The sequence below is a fragment of the Chaetodon trifascialis genome, chromosome 15 (genome assembly GCF_039877785.1).
Source record: "Chaetodon trifascialis isolate fChaTrf1 chromosome 15, fChaTrf1.hap1, whole genome shotgun sequence".
Classification (NCBI taxonomy): domain Eukaryota; kingdom Metazoa; phylum Chordata; class Actinopteri; order Chaetodontiformes; family Chaetodontidae; genus Chaetodon; species Chaetodon trifascialis.
Genome location: NC_092070.1, coordinates 13854041 through 13874382, shown reverse-complemented (window position 1 = coordinate 13874382; position 20342 = coordinate 13854041). Strand labels below are relative to the sequence as shown.

General features: G+C 41.6%; 1 protein-coding gene across 1 annotated transcript in view; it reads left to right on the top strand.

The window, feature by feature from the left end:
- The first annotated feature begins 591 nt into the window (after nucleotides 1-591).
- The window catches only part of LOC139343998 (neuronal pentraxin-2-like), a 56465-nt gene continuing 36714 nt past the window's right edge, over nucleotides 592-20342 (top strand). The window contains exon 1 of the mRNA XM_070981870.1: nucleotides 592-602. The gene's annotated coding sequence lies outside the window, so the exon portion shown is untranslated. The remainder of the gene's footprint in view (nucleotides 603-20342) is intronic.

Sequence of the window (20342 nt, the reverse complement as noted above, 5' to 3'; positions counted from 1 at the left end):
TATTATATCATGTAACTACAATGCATTATGTCTTGCAGCTGTGAGTATAAGAATACCCTGAAAAGAACATCTGGTCAGAACTTGCTGCTCTGTCCTGTTCTCTGCTCTCGGACCCTGATAACAGCGGAGAGGCGAGCAGAGGGAACGTTCCCATAGGAAGGAAGAAGATATGTCGCTAATATCATTACTGTGCATGAGGCACAGCTCAGCCAGTGACCAGCGAGTCTGTAACAAAGAGAAGTTACCCTCCTCAGCCATGCCTCCCCGCCTGCTGGCAATTACAGCTCCACCGGCTGAATCATTAGAGTAATTTACTTACAAAGTGCTCTCTACTCTGCTTTGAAGAGTCAAGCTGCCCCACCATTTCCCTCCGGCATCGGACCAGCACACTCACACTTTGACCCAGTCGATATAAATGATCATCTTCTTTTGCTCTCCTAAAGCACCAAGCTCTGAAGTTCTCCCCACTCAGGTGTAGTATTTGTAATACTCAGAGGACCTGCATTGTGTCTAGCAGACTAGAACCTCTTTATATCAATATACCAATAGGGGCAGAGAGATTGTACAGCCACAGTAGTGCAGTATTTTTTTTTTTTTTCAAAGTCATTTTGTGCGACATTAACCACTTTTTTATTAGCTTAGAAATGGAAAACACTTTAAAACTGATTTAAACAATTATGCTAAATACCAGCAATATGCCTAATATGGACAGATTTGACATCGATTTAAGCTCTTTTCTTCTTACAGACAAAATGGACCAATCCAACACGAACTGCTGCAGGTCCATGAGTGGTGTAGGTAACTCTTTTTATATTAGCAGTGATCAATACACATATTACATGTAATTCAATGTTCATCACATATCTGCAGACTGGGTTGCCATTTTCAAGACCCACACAGCCATCAGTTGTATAATTGGCAAAAGGTGACAAATTATATATAAATTTATGTCATGATTAGAATCAACCAATCAGACATGGAGGAACAGGATAACTGATAGCTGTGTGCTGATTAGCTGGAGAGAGAAAAAATGCAGACAATTAAATCCCAATATCCTCCATTCTTTTCACCCCAGCCTGTGTGATATATGGCATTTGCCAGTAAATTATTTAGTCAATTAATCAAATGTCAGCCTGGGAAAAGCAAATGGCAGGTGTTGGCTGATAAAAGGGATCACTTATGGTAAGAGATTAAATGCTGGATACCAAGTAGAGGCTGGAGAACGAACAGAGAGCGGGACTTGGAAGGAACATGTGGTTTTATCAGAAAGCACTGTGATACTTGGATACAGACAACAAAGACATAGTAATGGGTTCAGCTGTGCTGAGTGAGTCATTTTTACCTGACAATTGACTACATTTAAATGCACAAAATGACACAAAAAAGACAGTATTCCTACCAGGCTGTTCACATGGCTAATGAAAATGAATATTTCAGTTGCAATCATGTGTCCTCCCGTTAATGTAATGTCATACACCCAATGGCTACGTCCTACAGAGGAATTTCAAACTGCAGTCATGTTGCATCCTTGGTGGACCCTTGTTGTCAATTAAGTTTTGCAAAGCTGTGTTCTTCAGGCTCTTCTTTTAACAACTATGCACAAGAACCGACTCACACAACTTGCAGCAGGTGGCCTGCTCAGTTAAGGTGATTAGCAAGTTACCATTGATGCCGCTACTGCAGGTAAACAGTAAGGATTGGTGGGAGGAAGCAGCCCTCAGAGAGTTTAGTGACGGAGAATGGAGAGAAAACTTTTACATGTACTGCAGGTCTTTTCTCAAAGTTGTGATCAATGGTGGAGGGAGCCGTGCATCCACCAGATGTCACTGTGCGTGCATGTGGATGACTGGAGATGCGAGTGGCAATAGCGCTGTAAAGTTAGGTAGCTATGGCAACTGTCACATCATCACTAACCAAGGCATGGTTTCCAGCATCGCCCTCGTTGGAGGAGGCATGCGCTACTGCACAATGATTTGAAAAAGTCCCACACATCACTTCATGAGGGGACCCGTGCACCTGTTCTGCCACTATCTGACCACCATCACCACAGGGACTCCTGCAGCTGCAAAGAGTGGCCATTGTACTTTCTTATAACAAATGTTGATAAGTAGCTAAAAGTTTCTGTGATTCCTGTATTTAACCTCTAAGTGACATAATTTCATGTTTCATGTGAGAGGTTGTGTGTCGCAAACTGTGATAAAAACCTAAATGAAACCTATGCTCCGAATACGCTACACACGTCAAAAGAATGCTCCTAAAAAAATCAATATCAGCATATGGCATCAGGAATATGCTGTTTACATATCAAATTTGGAATTAACAGTGTAAAATGAGTGTGCATGTAAACATCAATGACACAGACTTTCTGTCTAAATGTCTCCGCACACCATCATTTCCACCTTAATTCTTTCACATCTCCTCAAAGCTATCGATCAGAGTCAACATACTACAAATACTGTGTCCTGCAGCTGATAGTACAGTTGCTGTTTTACAGTATTATCCTTTTTGTTTCCCGAATCCAGTATCCCTCCGCCTCTCCCTCCTCTCTCAGGTGGTGTTGGACCACAGTGGTGTTGCCATTGGCAGCACCGAGTCTCCATCCATATTCAGTAAAGCTCTCCTCTTGGGTGGGAAGCAGTGTGCCAGCAGAGAGGAGAGCGAAGCCATGCCTCAGAGGACAGCTGTGTGTGGCTCCATATTAGAAAGGACTGACTGTCTTTGGCTTTATCAGAAACAGCTTTCCACACACGCTCGTGAAGAATGCAAAATACTCTAACCTTGTATTAAGGGTTAATCGTCTCAGTGTTATTTACTATGTTAAGCAGGGCTGGAGGGATGTCCTGTCAGCAAAAAGCACCTCTGGAGGGAAGCACTGCTTAAAACAAAGGGGAGCGAGGTTCAGCTTCCTGACAATGGAGATGAAATGAAAAATATGACGTGCTATGCTAATGCCACTACACACTTCCTGCAGTTTATTTCCATGCATGCATTATAAATGATAAATAGTTTCTAAGCTAATTTAAAAACTTAAATACCAGAAAACAGACAGCTGTTTCACTGGACAGAATAAAACTTACCATGTGTATATTTGTGTGTGTGTGTGTGTGTGTGTGTGTGTGTGTGTGTGTGTGTGTGTGTGTGTGTGTGTGTGTGTGTGTGTGGGCACAGGGGGGTGTGTTTTTTTATGTTTCAGGAGCAAAGAAAGCTCAGTAAGCTGCCTTGATGAGGGCTGTGAGCACCCTCTAGTGCTTCAAACACGCACTTGCTTCTGTAATTATAAAAAAGGTGAAATACAACTGAATTGCAGATGCCACCCGCAGGATCACACACTGCGGGTAATAGCACTAATTGCTCTTATCTAATGGATGAAGCTGTTATTTTATGTACACCTGCATCCTGCCAGATATCTCTCTTGTTTTTTAGAACATGTGGAATGCAACAGCTACCAAACACAGTGGGGCAGCATCATAATGAGACAAGCATCATGAGGAAAGTGGTGACAGTAAAGTAAAACAACTGCAGGTCTCAGTCATCTACTGTGCAACTTGCTTGTTCAAACATATTATTGTTTTGTGAGCGAGGGTGAAAATGTCTGAAAGCAGCTCATTCTTCTGTAGTGTGAGCTGCGCTTCCAGTGCACAACCACATGGACAGCCTCTTCTTACTACAGGCCCAAGCCACAGACACACAAAATTAAACAAATAAAGTCTGGTTAAATGGAAAAGGTCCTTTCTGCTAGCATATATCCATTTTAGTGGAATGTTAACTGGGAGCTGGTGGGAGGAACGATTAAAACCATTAAAACCAACTATAAAAGCAGTCTTTTTGATTAGGTGCACAATCTCTACACGGCCAACTGATGGGAAGACTTTCTGCAGCACAGCTGCCAGTATGACTCAGTGTGACACATGTGTGGGTGCCACTCGTCACTCATGACAGCCTGAAAATGACTCCCCTGTTATGCAGCAGCTATCTTTGCTTTTCATCTCCTCTGTTGCTTTTGTCTCGTTCTCTCACGCCTGTACATAAGCAAACACGCTTAATTTAATGAAACCGTTGTGCACTACACGTGCACATTACCAACACGTGCACACACACACACTGTTTCATAATTTGCTTCAAAATTTTTCCTTTTTTCCTGTGTTGATGGACTCACCTTGACAGTCCCATTAGCACAGGCTAACCCCACCTCCACACACACACACACACACACACACACACACACACACACCAAATCTAAATTGTGAGGGCAAATTATTTCCTCCAGCTATAATACAGCCCGGCCTTTTTACACCTACATTCAAAAATGACACATTTTGGCCATATCAACCATATTTTCCAGCACTCTCACTTTTTCTCTTTCCAATTTATTTTGCCCTGCTATGCAGGCAAGAGGAGGACGAGGAGGGGGAGACCAGAACTGATGTCAAACCTTTTGGTTGTGTCTTTCAAGGTGTAAAAAAATCTCTGTAAAAGGACGATCTCTAAAATAAACCATTGCAGGTATAAACAGAGCGTATGATGCAGCAGTAGTAGAAATGAATCCATAATTTTTACGCTACTTCCGGCTGAAAGACAAGCATGCAATTACAAATGAGGACAGTGCCTTATAAAGGTTAGGGAGTTAGTTATAGAAATGCAGCAAAGAGACAAATGACCCTGAAGAAAGCAAGCGTATCTACATCTTCCAAGACTGTGCTGTAATTATTTCAGTTTCCATCTGGGCTTTTACTGTGCAAAAATTAGCCAATTAATGTTGCTGACTGACTGCACTGAAGCAACCCCTCGAGGGAAATACATTTTGTGTCAGTGCCAGTACAGAACAATGAGCCTAAATGAAACTGGTGTTTATTGTTGCCATACATTCTTTTGTGATGTTACTTTTCTTTTTAAATCTTTAATCCCAAACTCTCCACAAATTTCCCACATATACATTTGATCTATAGACCATCCTCAAAGTACAATCGCATGACTTATGGACTAATGATAAATTGTTGCTGATGCTTTTCTCTGTTGCTGTTAATATGAGCAGATATTCTCACAAAGGACAAAAACAGGTGTCACCTTGGAAATTAAATGTTAGTAAAGGAAGCCTGTTACGACACTAGATTAAAGCTAGGACCATCATGTCTGAGAAGGACAGTTTAAGTTAATCTCGTTCAAAAGGTCACCTCAGTCTGGAGTCAAATCAGCGATCATCAGTCGGTGCAAGACAATCACAGTTAGTGATTAGTTAGCAGCTCGTCTGTGTGTCTTCACCATTACATGCAGTGATGAGTGCTGTTTGGTAGCTAATCTGTGGGGAGTGTTTTTGACAACCATAGCAGTGCCGGGTGAATGAAAATAAGGTGGTGAATCACCATCAAAAACTTGTTTCTCACTTAAAGAGATGCCAGGAAGAGCAGACAGGTATTTATCTTGTCAACATTAGACTTTAAATGGCTGTTAAAAGGCAGCTTTTCCTCGCCACTGTCGCCAAGTGCTTGCTCATGGGGGAAATGTTGGGTCTCTGTAGATTAAGACCTGCTCTATGTGGAAAGTGTTGTGAGACAACTTCTGGTGTAATTTGGCTCTATATGAATACAATTTAATTTGTTTTTTGGGGACAGGGTTGTGCTTGGATCCCACTCCTCCCATGGTTCATTTTTCTGCTAATTAACTGTTTATTCCTTTATCAGGACATGCAAAAAATGTTGACTTACACCACATTTAGCTCATCCATAATATTGCATGTACTTATAGAACGCTCTGCATTGAACAATTTAAGCTGCTTTGAATATAAAACGCTGTACGTTTGGACACTTAGTTCATCAGGAATCTGAACTGTTCTAACCAACAGCACAATTCCTGCATCTGTATCAGCTGTCCTGAATAATGCTGTAATGAGATGAAACTCTTAGCACACAGCTCATATGTAGGCGTGTGTTGTGTGTCTATTTGTTTTTTGGATGCAGAAACACAGGTTATAGCAATATACTCTATAATTCATTGAGACATCCCATCACTTCACATATTATCAGTAATAGGAAATTATGCAGATTGGCTGATCTTTCCCACAAACCCCTGCTGCAGGAGTGAAGCAGCCGCATGCAGAGAATGGACACAAATACAACAGTAAACAAATAAATGAGGAAATATGTGGGGGATCACAGCCCCCTTTGGGTCTGTTATTTTCCATCCATTCAGGTGCAGTTACAGTTCAGTGTTTTGTAACGATTATTTTATTCATCTTTTTAATTGTTATCGATGAAAACAACTTAAACACAATCATCCTACTGACAAGTATTGTCTGTGTAGCAAAAGCTCGACATCGTGTACGCCTTCGTGCACTGTCAGACGCATACGATTCCTTTTGGTTAAAAAACACAACCACCAACCATTTTTTGTCACATGAAGTTCTGACGACGATGCAGCCGCAATCAAGGGTACAAAAAAATCATAATTTATGGATTTATGGCTATTAGACTTTGTTTTTCACCGTAGATTGGACTGTAAATAAGGAGAACTTGAAAATTAGCTGAAGCTGACATTAGTTAGTTTCCTTTGAACACCTTTTCACGCTGGCTCACACAAGCACACACACACACACACACACACACACACACACACACACACACACACACACACACACACACACACACAAGCACAGAGCTCCCACCCATGTTCTCCTTTGTCTTGCTGTTTGTCTCCTCAGAAAGCAGCTGAGACAGGGCCTGTCAGTTTAAGTAATGAGGGATGATCTGTAGTGCTTCATCCAATTACGGTAAACTGGATGGCATAAAGCAGCAGAGGGCCTGTAAAGAAGAGAAAGACAGAAGGAAGCTGAAGGACAAAACTAGAAAAGATTGTGCGGCTGTGTGTTTGTTCTTGCCTTTTATGTGTATGGATCACCTGCCATGTTTCTGCATGCATATACAGCCAGTTAGTGCAACCATGTAGTTTCTGTCCAGTCTGAATACTGCATTTAACTAGCACCTACTTAAGCCCTCCAGTTGTGGAGTGCTCGGGGGTCTATGGCCTCTGCATCCTCAGCCTATTAGCTCAGGCAGGCCCATCACCCAGCTCACCCATGCATGAGATAGACCCTCTGTAATACAAATTGTCTGCACCACTTACAGCAGCTCCACCAGAGAGCCTACATGACAGCCTTTAATTGGCGAGGCCCTCAGCTTGGGACAGGCTTCAGGAGACAGAGTGTCCACTGCACAGCCACGGAGGAGAGAGAGGGCTGACTGGAAGGGGGGGAAGGTGGGGAGGAAGTAAAGGACGGGAGAGGACAAAAGGGAGCAGGGATTGGTGGATGGAGGGTGGCAGAAAGAAAAGAGATGATAGGAGGTGAGGAAGAGGGGCAGCGTGACTCCTTACCCACTGAGTTCCATTCAAGAAAGTCTTCTATTATTATGTGCTGAAAGGAGGTGACCAAGTAATAGGTGACAGGAAGTGACCCCTAACTTAATAACCAGGCTAAGTGTTCCAGAGCCCTTGTTGTAACATCCTAATAATGTGCTTTCCCAGTCAGTTGTTGTGCTCCTCTCCCAACTTGGTTTGAAACATGTTGCTGTCATCAAAGTCAGAAGAGGTATATATTTACAAAAATCAATGAAGCTGATGAGGTAAAACCTTAAATGTATTGTCCTTGTGATGATGGTGCTAGACAGGAGTTCTTCAGAGTGATTCCATTTCATTTCACTCAAAACTACAAATGAGAACCTCATGGTGGTGCTAGAGGAAAAGTCCACGTTTCAAAGACATGAGGGAACATCAGCACCATGTAATTCTGCCCAATATTTCATGACAATCCATTCAGTGAGTTTGATATTTCAGCCTGGACAAAAGTGGTGGACCCACTGGTGACCCACCGGCTACGCCGTTAGCTTAAGCTAACCCTGGTATGCTTTAAAAGGGTTGTTTTATACTGTCAATAGAGTATATTAGGATAACATGTTCCTTAAACTGACAGTAATGTACATGCATTTTGCAACAATATATGATGAAATGATTTCACATGTAAAAAGTCCTCAATCAGGAGGTTTACAATTTTCTCTCATTTACTGTCAACACAAAACAGAAGTAAATGGGCAGAACATTCCCATTGACAGGGACGCTCTGCCTCTGTGTCAGACACAGAGGAACTGTTCAGACCACAGACATTTGACTTGCATCAAAGAGAAGTGATTCAATAATCATGTAATTAACTTTGCATAATAGATGCAGTGGTTAGCTTTGAGTGATAACATCATTAAGTCTCCCAGCAAAGCAAAAATGCGACATGTAAGAACCTACATACTGTAGACCTGCAGTGTGTTACTTCACCAGCCACTGCACAAAGGACACAGAACTGAAATTCTAGGCAAATGCCAGCAGGGGTCACTGCAAGCCAAACTTTTCTCCTGTACAGCGTTTTTCACCTTCACGCTTGTATTAAAAAACTCATCATCACATCTCATACAAATAGCTTTCAGAAGAGTTTTGTCATTTCTTGTATCCTTGAGCTTTTGTCATATTTTCTCGGCTCTGTGGGATAATTCAGACTCAGAAACACACAGCACACGTCAGAGATTAGCAAAATGAGAAATGCTTTCAGTCTTCATGACATCGGTGTTTATCCTTAACTGAATGGTCATTTAAAGCAGTAAAGCAGCATTGAAGGACATGCAGCTGGTGAATTTGGCATCCTTAGGATCCTTTTTAAAATATGTATTGGGAAAAACAACATGAGAGAGGCATTGTCTCCAAACTGGCCTTGGGAGGAAAGGACCAGAGAGTCTTCGCTCCACAAACACTTCACTGCAGAAACAGGTCTACACATGAACACATCCACATGTGGAACTACACACACACACGCACAACCTAAAAAATGATTTAAAAGAGTCTACTGACAGACAGGTTCACCACGTGTTGCCCCACCCACGCACCATCATTTTACACACATGCACAGAAAGTCCTGTAATCTCTTAATCTCCAGTGAGAATCAGGATGGTTGTGTCGTGCAGACAAGAAAGTAGAGCTGTTTCAACCCAGGTGTGTGTGTGTGTGTGTGTGTGTGTGTGTGTGTGTGTGTGTGTGTGTGTGTGTGTGTGTGTGTGTGTGCGCGCGCGCGCAGGTGCATGTGTGTGTGCGCGTGTGTGTTTTGGGCTTTGCCTAAAGGCCCTTTGGGGATGAAAGGCCTTCAGACAAAACTCAATAAAGTGAAGGAAGAGTGAAAAAATACATTCTGTCCACGGCAGATCTTTCTGTCTGAAGCAACCAGTCAAACAGTGAAACAATGCAGCTTGTGCCATGCAAAGATGAAGCAGTGTAAACCTGAACAAAGAGGGAAAACCTTGTTACAAACTACTGCACTTTATGCTGTATTTTATTCACTGCTTGACGGCCTTGCTATCTGTAGTCTTTACTGCCTTCCACTGACTCCTGGTGGAAGGACAGATGAAGTCACATGGGACCATGTTCACAAAGTCACTATGCACCTTTCAATCTCCATAGTTTTCAGTATCGCAAATGACTATATGATTGCTTCTTCAGGGCAACTATGAAGTTGCTACCTAGCTGCAAAAGTAGCCATAAAATTAACCCTAAATTGATTATGTTTGAACTATTTTGGTTTATTACTCTGCTTGGCAATAAATGCCATTTAACACCTGTACATGAGCAGCATCCATGTCCATTTCAGAGTTCGCTTATTTCCACCCAGACACGGCATGTTTGAATAATGTAGAGCATCTTAGTACTTCATTAAGTATTTCATTGCTTGGTCTCACAGGGTATGGACATATTTAGCATTTTATTATTCAGCATGCTCGCTGTGTGAGCAGATATTGCTCTGAGTAACCCCCTTGTGTTGGGGTGTTCAGCAGAGATGCGTAGAAGCATCACCCAAATCTTAACTGGAGGCTATGAGATGCTGCAATAATAATACTTCCTCCTTGTCTTGCTTGCACACTAAATTGTTTCACTTAGCAGGATGCTTTATTTATGAAATGAGGGAACCTTCCACCATGGGCTGACGGTTTAGTGTCTCAGTCAATGGATGGCAAGGGGCAATTTGAGGAGAAATGAAAAGGGATCTTTATAAGTAAAAATGAATGAAATGTGTCCCTCAGCTCAAATAATCCAAAAGAACAGCTAGCCTCCACACAATCCCACTGGTTCCATTTTAACAAATCACCCACATGATGGAGGAAAATACATTTGAATTTCGATGTGTGAGGGAGGACAAATTTGCGGATGATCATTTAAAACTCGGTTTGCCCACGTTCGCCCAAATATCCCATATCCCAAGTAATTACATCTAATCAGTTGTGTAATGCCACGTAAATCTGTTTAAACTCATTCGCTGAATTAGAATGAGGAAAACAATGTTTGCCTTCGAGTTGTTCGAAATTTAGTCAAGTGTTTATTGCGCTGAGATTTAACTGATATCCAAGACGGGGAACAAAATGAGCACAGACATTTTCATGATTGTGTCATGATGCACACAAAAAGAGAGCCATGTGTTTGTGTGTGTTTGTGTGTGTTTGTGTGTGCGCGTCTGTGTTTTCTCTATGTACACAGAAATCAAAGGGTCTTTGAGGCGGTGGAGCTGCGTCTGCATTGAGGCCTTCGGTTCTTTTAGCTAGAGACGGTTGTGTTGCCATGGAAACGCCTGTTGAACGAGGGTCCTATGAATCTTTCAGAAACACCCCCTTTTTTTTTCTCCCAACCACTTGGGATCTTTTCATAACAGACACAACATACAAAACTTTCCGTGCTGGGGAGGGCGTCCAGTCGGCGGTAAATTGGTCAAAGCGTCTTGACAGTTTATCAGTATGAGGCCTCAGTGTTGTGTCAGCCGTAAGAATCAAGAATCAAAACACCATAACGCGCACACACATAGAGTCTACAAAAATGCAAAGAGGCCAAGCAAACATCATGCATTCTAAAAAGGAATTTGTTGAGAGCTGGAGAGCACAGCACAGCAACAACCTTCCCCACTTTCTCCTTTCTTTCCGTCTCTTTCAGCGGACCATGGGCGATTGGTTAAAATGAGACTGTCAACAAATGTGCTCTCCTTTATCTGGTGTCCTTGCACTGAGACAAAAAACAAGCTGCAGCAGGCCAAATAATCTCTAAAAACTTTTACTTCCTCTTATTTCTTTGTACTCGCCTTTATTTGCCAGTATATTAATGTCATTGGATGGATGCGCGAACCTCTAGCCCATGGAAAGATTAAATTGAGCCCATATGGACACTAATTTGTAGTATCTTGAAGGCAAGATGAAATTTTATGAGGGCTTTGAGAAGCAGTTCACTGGTTAGTGGTGTGATTGTGAAGGGAATACAGACAGGAATGCTAATCAATATTTCAGCTCAGTGTAAAGACGAGTGATACTGATGGGAGACTTTCAAACAAACAGCAGAGGTCCCAAGGTTTTCAGGCATGCACATTAGACCTTGCCACTGCTGCATGGTACTTCAGGCTGTTGCACCTTTAGCATGAATGATTAATCCACTTCAGCTTTTATGTGTCTTGGAGGGGAGACAAAGTGTTCTGGCTCATCAGTACTACATCCAAGCATACTTTAGTAATGATGGTGACAGTGCTAGATTTAAAGAGGAGCCTTTATCCTAATCTAGTCCTATGAATTTGCCTCTCTTTCTCTTTCTCCTGCCATCAGGGTATGCATTCATCAAGTCCCAGTAATTTCATGTAGAAACAGGTCTTTGTAGAAATGTGGAACAAAGGCTTCGTTTGACACAGAATGATTGGCATATCACAGTTTGCTCAATGTGGAGGGTTGAGCTACGAGATTGCACCCTTTTATCCACAAGTAGAGACTCTGGCCTGCTTTTTGGCGTCCAGGAAGTGTGGTTATCTTTGACTTGCCGATGATGATGGTGGAAACTTTTGGATCCGTTGTTCAGGACATGGTTGAGGTCAGAGACAGTGTTGTTAGCAAGTCTGAATATGTTAAGATGGTTGAATAGCTGATTCATAGAGTTTCTCAAGGGATTGATTTTCATTTGGTGAGACAGTTTTGACGTTAAAGTAGCGGAAAACACTTGTAACACTTAGTATTACAATACTCTGGAACACTCTTAATCAAAGAAGTAAAAAAACAAAGAAGAATATGTCGACTCGCACCAAAAGAGTGGTGGAGAAAATGATGTGTTTGTTTTGTCTTGTTGCAGACAAATTCAGTGTTGTGTGTCAACTATATTATTTCCGTTGTCTTTGTGTTAATCTTTAGAGTAGTGACATCACTCCACCTGACAGCTGTGTTCACGCCATGTTGGTGCAGATCAGGGTTGCCCCACCTGTAGTATCAGGATACTTTAAAATGTATTGATTTGGTGTATTTTTACGCAACCGTCTGTATAGAAAGTGAAAAGTGTGGTTGGACTCAGACAAACCTGGGGCTTCCAACATTGGTTGTGATGGCAGATGAAAGGAAAGTGTTGCAGATCTCCAGGAGGATCTTCATAGACACCACATTTTCAGGGGTTTTCATGATGAAAACTGAAATGTTTACCAAACCCTCAGCTCAGCTGGTTCTCTGTCTTGCCCACCAGGCAGGGCATTCTGGTAAATTCAATTTCCCTTTCATCAAAAAAGCAAGACTTGTTTAGGACGACTGTGCTCAGTCAAGGAGACACTTGAAGATCAAGGTCTATTGAGGAAATTGATTTCAAAGTGGGAGACATCTGCGTCTGAGTCTTTGGGTTTATCAATACCACTGATTTTGTACTTTCTTGCAGATAAATCCATCTTGTATTGTTGTACTACATAATTAGTTACATTGTAAGTATACCCATAATGTATTTAAGTCAACCAGAATCCAGAATCATCAGGAATGAGTTACCTAAGAGTGACTGTGAAAGAGCTGCTTTTACACTCATTCATAAAATGTATACAGACTATGAAAGTAAGGAAGTCTGATGTACTTCTGTTACCAGGTGCAATATAAAGTGTAAGTTTACACAGTACACAGTGCAAGGATCTGACAGGCATTACAGATAAACAGTGACTTTCTCTGAAAAGAGTGTCTGTTTTCTTAAGCAAACCACTGAAAACTATTCAAAGTGTTTAGGAGGTTTCAGCATGTTGCAAACCTCGGTTATCTGTTGCCATGTCATCTTGTCTTTGTAAGCACAAATAAGAACGAAATGTGACCTGTTTTACACACTTCATTGGCTAAATAAACTGAATATTGTCTAGTATTTAGAAAATATAATTTATTATATTACATTATTTACTATGATTCTTTCACTCTGTACAGTACATGCTGCTCATTTACCTTGCAAATACAATTTGTTAACAGCATTTCCAAATTAATGAATCCATCACTTTCTGTACCGTAAAGAGAACTTTGTAGTGTTACATTAAATCAGCGTGTTTTCAGTAGTCTTTCTTGTAAAAAGCATGGTTTTAACCTCATGCCAGTACAGCTCTGGTGTAAATGTCAACGTGGGAGTGTTCTTTGAATAGGCCCATTAGTAATTACAACACTACACTTTTCAAGCCTTGTGCTAACATAAAATGAATGAGTAAGGGATATTTTCCTTTGAATAAGAGTAGGCTGAGTCTTACATTCTGTCCAAACTCAGTGCTCATGCAGTGTGTCAGGCTTCCCAGCTACGGAGGGGTGTTGGATGAAAATGACTGTTTAATGTCAAAATGTTGCCAATCATCGAGAAGCTGGAAAATAAAAGGGATTCCAAAAGAATGAGAGCTTCTTTTGTCTGTGGAGTCAAAATTTTTTCAAACAAAGTGAGACTAGAACTTAATTGGATTGGATTTCTGAGCAGCCAGATGGGTCACTTTGTCATGATGGTAAACATCTGGAGATGACAGCTTGATTCCACTTGGCACGGCTCTATGACGTTGTGTCTGCAATGCACTTTTGTTCCAACCGCTGCACAACTTCATACATCATACCCCATCAGGGTTAAGAAGTGAAGGATTTCTCCCACTCTGTTCTGTTGACTTGGTCATTTTTGTTTGATTTTTGAAGTTAAATGTTTAAAATGGGGTCTTGACCTGTGTTTCTGACCAGATAGTCTGTGCTGTTCCTGTGTCTAAATTCCTGTTATACTCAATCTGCTCTTTACAGCTTGATGTGGCATCGGTTAAAAAAAAATAAAAAAATCTAGGCACATATTTTCAGTGGAGCAGGGCGGAGAGCCGCCATGAGGAGGATTCTGAAACCTGCAGAGCATCTGGTGGAATCACTCGAATAGCTGCAATTAGCTCCAGCGGCTGCATGTCATTCATCAGGCCGTAACTTGTTGAAATTGTCTTTGTTGATGGTGCTAAAATCCAGGCTTGCATTTCAATTTTATGTTGTCTCCTGTGTGATGCTGGGCAGATAATTTTTGTTCAAAAAATGATGAGAGCTGTGAGACTGAAGCAAAACAGGCAAAGCTGTAGGCCATAAAACCAAAGCCATTACCTATGGCTAAGCAGCGAGGCTTTGGGAGTAATGAATGATACAGTGGAGGTAAGACAAGAATGACGTAGGTGTCGTGATTAAGCTTCTGCTGAGCTCCATTTAACCATCACTATAGCTATTTAAGATGGCCATTATTTCACAACAACAGATTTTTGGGATACTCTAGAAATTGTCTTGAGTGAACTGATCAGCAATGAGGTTAAGGTCAACAACATGTCTGTGACTTCCTGTTCAAGGGCACTTCAACAGGAAGGCGCTGCCACGAGACACGAAACTATCATGCAGGGGAAAAGATGGTCTTTTTAATTACCATGCCATGCTCATTCCACTAATACTAGGCTCCTTTAATACTAAGAAGTGTATTACAATGTGCACCTCTTCTCTTACATCGTCTTACGACAGACAGAAGAGGCAAGTGAGAGGAATTCAGAGAGTGGGAGAATCCCCAAGGAGACTCCAGCGTGAGCCGAGAACACAGCGGAAGATGAATGCAATTTCTCTAATTAAAGCGAATGATGGCTTATCATGATCACTGTAAGCTATCATTCACAGACTGTATCTAATGAGCTATTATCCCTGCACGTGCCAAACATCAAGAGACGGAACAGCTATATGTTTATTCGCAGGTCCTCGCCGTGCTCTTCAGTGGTGAGAAAGCTGTTTTTCAGTTACCGCCGCCAAGAAAAAGAACGTAACTGAGCGTAACTGAAAACAAATACGTAGACCGAACAAAAAAAAAAAAAACGTTTCCTGAATGAAAGGATGTATCAAGCGATTAAGCTCTGTCAGCTACTTTGGCTTCAAATGAAGAAAAGGAATGGCTAATCAGGTGGTTGAGTAGCCATGTAAGGCGAGCTCTCCAGGCATTGCTACTTGTGTTCATTAGTAACATCCTGGCATCTCTCTTTCCAGACCTTCACATGAAAAAGACACACTGAGGCCTTGAAGATGGTTTTTACCAATTTTTTTTTTCTCAGATGGCCTCGTAAGTAATTCACAGAGGGACTAGATTGTGATGTGATGGAATGTGGACTGAGGTTTGTTTGAAATGTTTCGAGCTTTATGGCATTTTTAGTCTGACCAATCTGACCTTGATGCCAAAGGCTTTGCAAATCAATGATTTCCTGTATTTCTGTAGAATGAACACGGCGCAAGGGAGCACAAACCGGTTCGGTGAGTGTGTTTACATTGATCTATACATGGCACAGCCGTCATGCTGTGTGATGAATTTTAACATCTCTTGACCCGTTACTTTATTCGAGCGATAGAAAAGATGGACGTGCATGTTGGATGCCAAAGTGTCAAACAGCTGATACAGAATTAAACTAGCCTTCATCTCCAACCTGTTCAAAGCCTTGGGGCATGTATACGGATGTGGGCGATGGATATGTTCTGGGCATATTTTACTCCTTTGCAACATCATCTGAATGGCGATAACCTACAAACAACTTCAACTACTTTTTGCTTCTTGTTCTTTGCTGTGAAAATATGGCTATATTGAGAAATTTCTATATAATGGTTAGAAGATTGCAGCAGTGATCTGACGCATTCATGTAAAACACACATGCAGTGGGGAATCATTAAATCTTACATGCTGAATGAATTGGGTCTCAGATTTATGTACACATGAATATATAAGGTTGCATAATGCACAGTATGTCCCTTGTGGGGCTGCGGTAGATGCTGTAATATGCAACAAGAAGTCTCAAAGATTCCCTTGCTACCCTGTTTCATGACATCAGGAAAACCATTTAGTACACTCAACGTCGGTTTAATCATTTCTTTGTACTTACAACTTCACTGATTCCAGGTCTGCCATGTCATGCTTGTTATGCTTGTTATATTGAACACTCGAGCTGGAGTGTTCGGGAATTCAGCACAGGCAACATCCTGTTTGTTTATTTGCAGCATCACCATCTTGAAGAGCTCATAACACACTCTGTGCACTCTGTTCAAGGATGCAGTCGCAGCAGGGGAGCTCAAATATTGACAACACTATTCAATGTTTTAATACTAAGCATGTAAACTTGCAAGTGATCAGTCTGCCTCCCCACATTTGAGCAAAAGACATTTCTACCATGTTTTGTTTGGTTATGTTCTGGGGTGCAGATAACTTCTTTAGTCAAGTGCCAGGTGAGTACCAGAAGATGGTGTTTGGGAGTCACCCCCATAGCATTGTCTTAATAAGCACAGTCTTCCTTACCACCTTCTTCAGTGTCATCTGCTTCAGTTCCCTGCATGGTAGATGATGAAGATGCACCTCCCAGTCCCTGGCTGAGAGTCTGATTAGCTGCCTCCATCCACAGGTCAACAGCTGGGTTTGGATCAGAGGTCTCTGTGGTCGTCTTTGACAGATGAATGTGCATCAGGGCTGAGAGACGATGCTGCACTGCTCAAAGGCAGTGTAACAGACAATTTAACCACCTTGCTGATTTTGGAGTAAGTCTGGATTGCTTGTATTTACTATTTGGACCAAGTCATACGCAGAGGATGCTGCCAAGTGTTTGCCTGTTTGCTGTCTGTTCCCTCACAGTCTCTATTAAGTCTGACCCATCAAAAAGAAGCTTTGACAGTTAATGTGTGTTTTTTGATGTGTGTTTTATGACAGCCTGTATAAAACACACCTGATTTGTCAGCTAAATGTGGCTGTGAATGACCTATCTTGTATCACATTTTGGTGCATTCATCATTAGCTTGGAGTCTCTTGTCAGAGAGAAGTCTTTTCTTCTGCTCTGATTCTGCTTGACGCTCCATTGTCAGTGGTGGGACCCCCAAGTAACTTATTCCCTAATATTATTATTCACTAACACTGTTCTACTAAAAACAGTCAGATTCCTTCTACACACCTGAAGGAATATTTCATAATGATTTTGTGCCTGTTTGAACTTTAAAAAACCCACAATCTATACTTTCTCATCATAAGCACAGCAGCACATTAACATGCCACGCCACTCCAAAGCAGCATTCAGTTTGTTTGTTTTTTCTCAAACTGTTAAACAGTAATAATTATGCACTTAGTAATTATCTTCACTGCAACAGTCCTCTACAGACATCTCCCACATACTCTTCCTCATGCTAACCTGGAACTTACGCAGAATTCACAAAACACCTCTTCATTGCTGAAGCTTAAGCCGGTGTCCAATTAAAGTAGAACAAAACAACAGATAGTATTCACATTCATTTAGACACACACATGGATTCATGGAGAAAAGCTTATTCCTTTGTACATTTCAGCCTCAACTCACTTATAAAAAAATAGGTCATAATCTACTGAATCTAGGCAGTACAGAACTAGAGCATATTGATTTTGCTGCATAATTATTTTTACATGAAAAGGGCCAATATATAATCTGACTTTACAGATCATTGTTTTCTCTCCACATGGTGGCTGAGCTTGCGATTTTAGATCCTTCCACATAATGGCTTGGCAACAAGTCAGTGCCTGCAGGTTGATATGTGATTGAATAGTATCTATCACTGTGGCATACAAAGTCTATCACTCCATTTTCACCAGTTCTTACCCCAATTATATGGACCTAATGTGTGCTGTGTTCGTGTATATGTTGACGATAACTTACTTAATGTCCAAATGTGATGGGCTTATGCTGGAACCTTAGCATTACATATTGTTGCTAAAGGATGCCAAACACTATCCATCACCATCTTTTGGTTTATTTTGGCTCAGCCGAGCATCTGTCTTTGTGCTTTTTGCTAATCCACTTGCATGAACAGTTGGCTGGAGGGTTGCTCCGCCCTGTGATTGGTGGCTCAGTTCCACACTAAACATCAGGTGGGGGCCAGATGGATAACACTGTGTACTGACAGTAGCCCTGCGTAAAAAGAGATGTGACCTCATTCATTTCAATAAGGTCAGAGTAGGGTGCCCAAGCAGGGGTCTCCAATAAAAAAAAAGTTAAATCAGACTCTACTTTTGTTGTTATGCAGTGTAACGTAAAACAAAAACTGCAATGACAAATCAAATGCATGCAAGGGAACATTCCTGGTAGATTTCTTTGCAATGTGAATGCAGCATTTCTATTGTTTACCTTATGATCATTGCATCAAAAGATGAAATAGTTGTGGCTGGGATAAATTTCAGAGTTGTAAAATCCTACGTCAGAGTATTACAAACCACTGTGCAGTATTTTGGTGTATGATAAGTCTTCAGACTCTCAGATGTGTCAATCAAACTGGGCTTCCTGGATCACATTTCATTGTTTCATCTGTGCCTGAAGCAACACATCCTCACCAATGCAGCTCCTTGGATTGTTTTAAAGTAGGGATGTTTTCAGTCTAACACTGATTTTCCTCCCACAATTTGACTATAAATGGACATCAACACACCCTTTATTAAACATGCTTGCCTATCCATATGTCTGCCTGCTCCAGGAGGTGAGGAGATAGCGATGAGCAGACAGAGCAAAGATAGACACTACTGTTTATTTACACAAAAGTATGTTGAATGATAGATGCAGTGCATAGTATGCAATTTCAAACGCTGCCTTAGAGCAATTACCATTACCTGCATGCCTTTCGACTGTGGGAGGAAGCAGGTGTACCTATGCGTGGCTGTGGCTATTTGTAGTGAATGTATTATCATTAATTAATCACACACATGCAAACTGTCATTGTCAGTGATAGCTCAGTTATCATTGTCAAACATCAGAGAGGTAATCAATGATTTAGTCTACAGTGCTCACTCGAACAGGCTTTTCAAACTGACTGATCATACAGAAGTCATTAATGCACCTCTAATGGGCATTTAACACATCGCTCTTACCCCCCCCCCAACACTTTTAAAATGTAACATGCTTGATGATGCAGCCTTTGCCGGTAAACACCAGAGCACCACATTCTATTGTCATCTTTTGAGGTTTAAGATTCCCTCCTCCTCAGACTTCTGGAACCAGCTGTCTTTGTTCTACAGACAAGAAGCTGTTTTGGTGCTTTTAGAAGGTGGTTTGTGAGCCTGCCCTAGAGCACAAAAACAAAAAACACACTCACTTTCTATGGCTTTGCCGAAGTCGACTTACAGGTTGCTCACACTGCTGCGAGCCCTCCTCTAGACAGTACTCGAATCAGACACTAAGAGAGAGGGGGGTTGGATGGCAGGGGGTGGGGGAAGGATGAGCTGATGGATGGATGTGTGTGATGTGTGGAGTGAAAGTATTTCCCCTGAACCCCTCTGACAGCTGGAGCTCGCTGTCAGCCTGCAGCAGTACGGCGAGGTGGAGATGAAAATCACGTCACAGAAGTTTTCTTTTGTTTTTAAAAGTGGGTGAAAATGATGCTCTTACTTGTGACTCATACAGCTAGCAACAGAGATATCCACGGAGTAAAATCCAGCTTTAGAACTGCACCACTACATGAACATTTGAGTGGTATTTTCGATTCTTTTGAAAGACACGCATGCAGGATCGGAGAAAGCCTTATATTGATATGTGAAATACAGCAGCAATAAAACTCCTGATCCATTCCAGACCAACATCGAGCAATCACACCGACAATATGACAAGGTGTAAGAATGAAGGAACATAGCTTAGAGGTTCAAGAGATCCTTTTTGATAGAGGAAACAATCTTTTTTAGTGAAAAATGAAACTCAGTACTGCACTCCTGGGAAATAAAGAGGAATTAGCTTCAAGAGTTATTGTTTGCGCCCTGTGTGGATAAAGGATTATGGGCCAGAGGGACGCTGGCCCTAAGGTGGTCTGGTGGTGTGACGTTGAGAGGATGGAGAGGGAAGTAAACTGGGTCAGAGAAGAAAGGAATGGGAGGTGGTGAAGTATTGTGAAAGTTGCAAATGTGGCTCATCTGCTGTGAGTGTTGTAAGATATTGAAGATCCGACATCGCCGGCTATGGCCTAAATCTTTTTTATTAATAAAACCCCATTTAGGATGGAAGCACTGGCTGT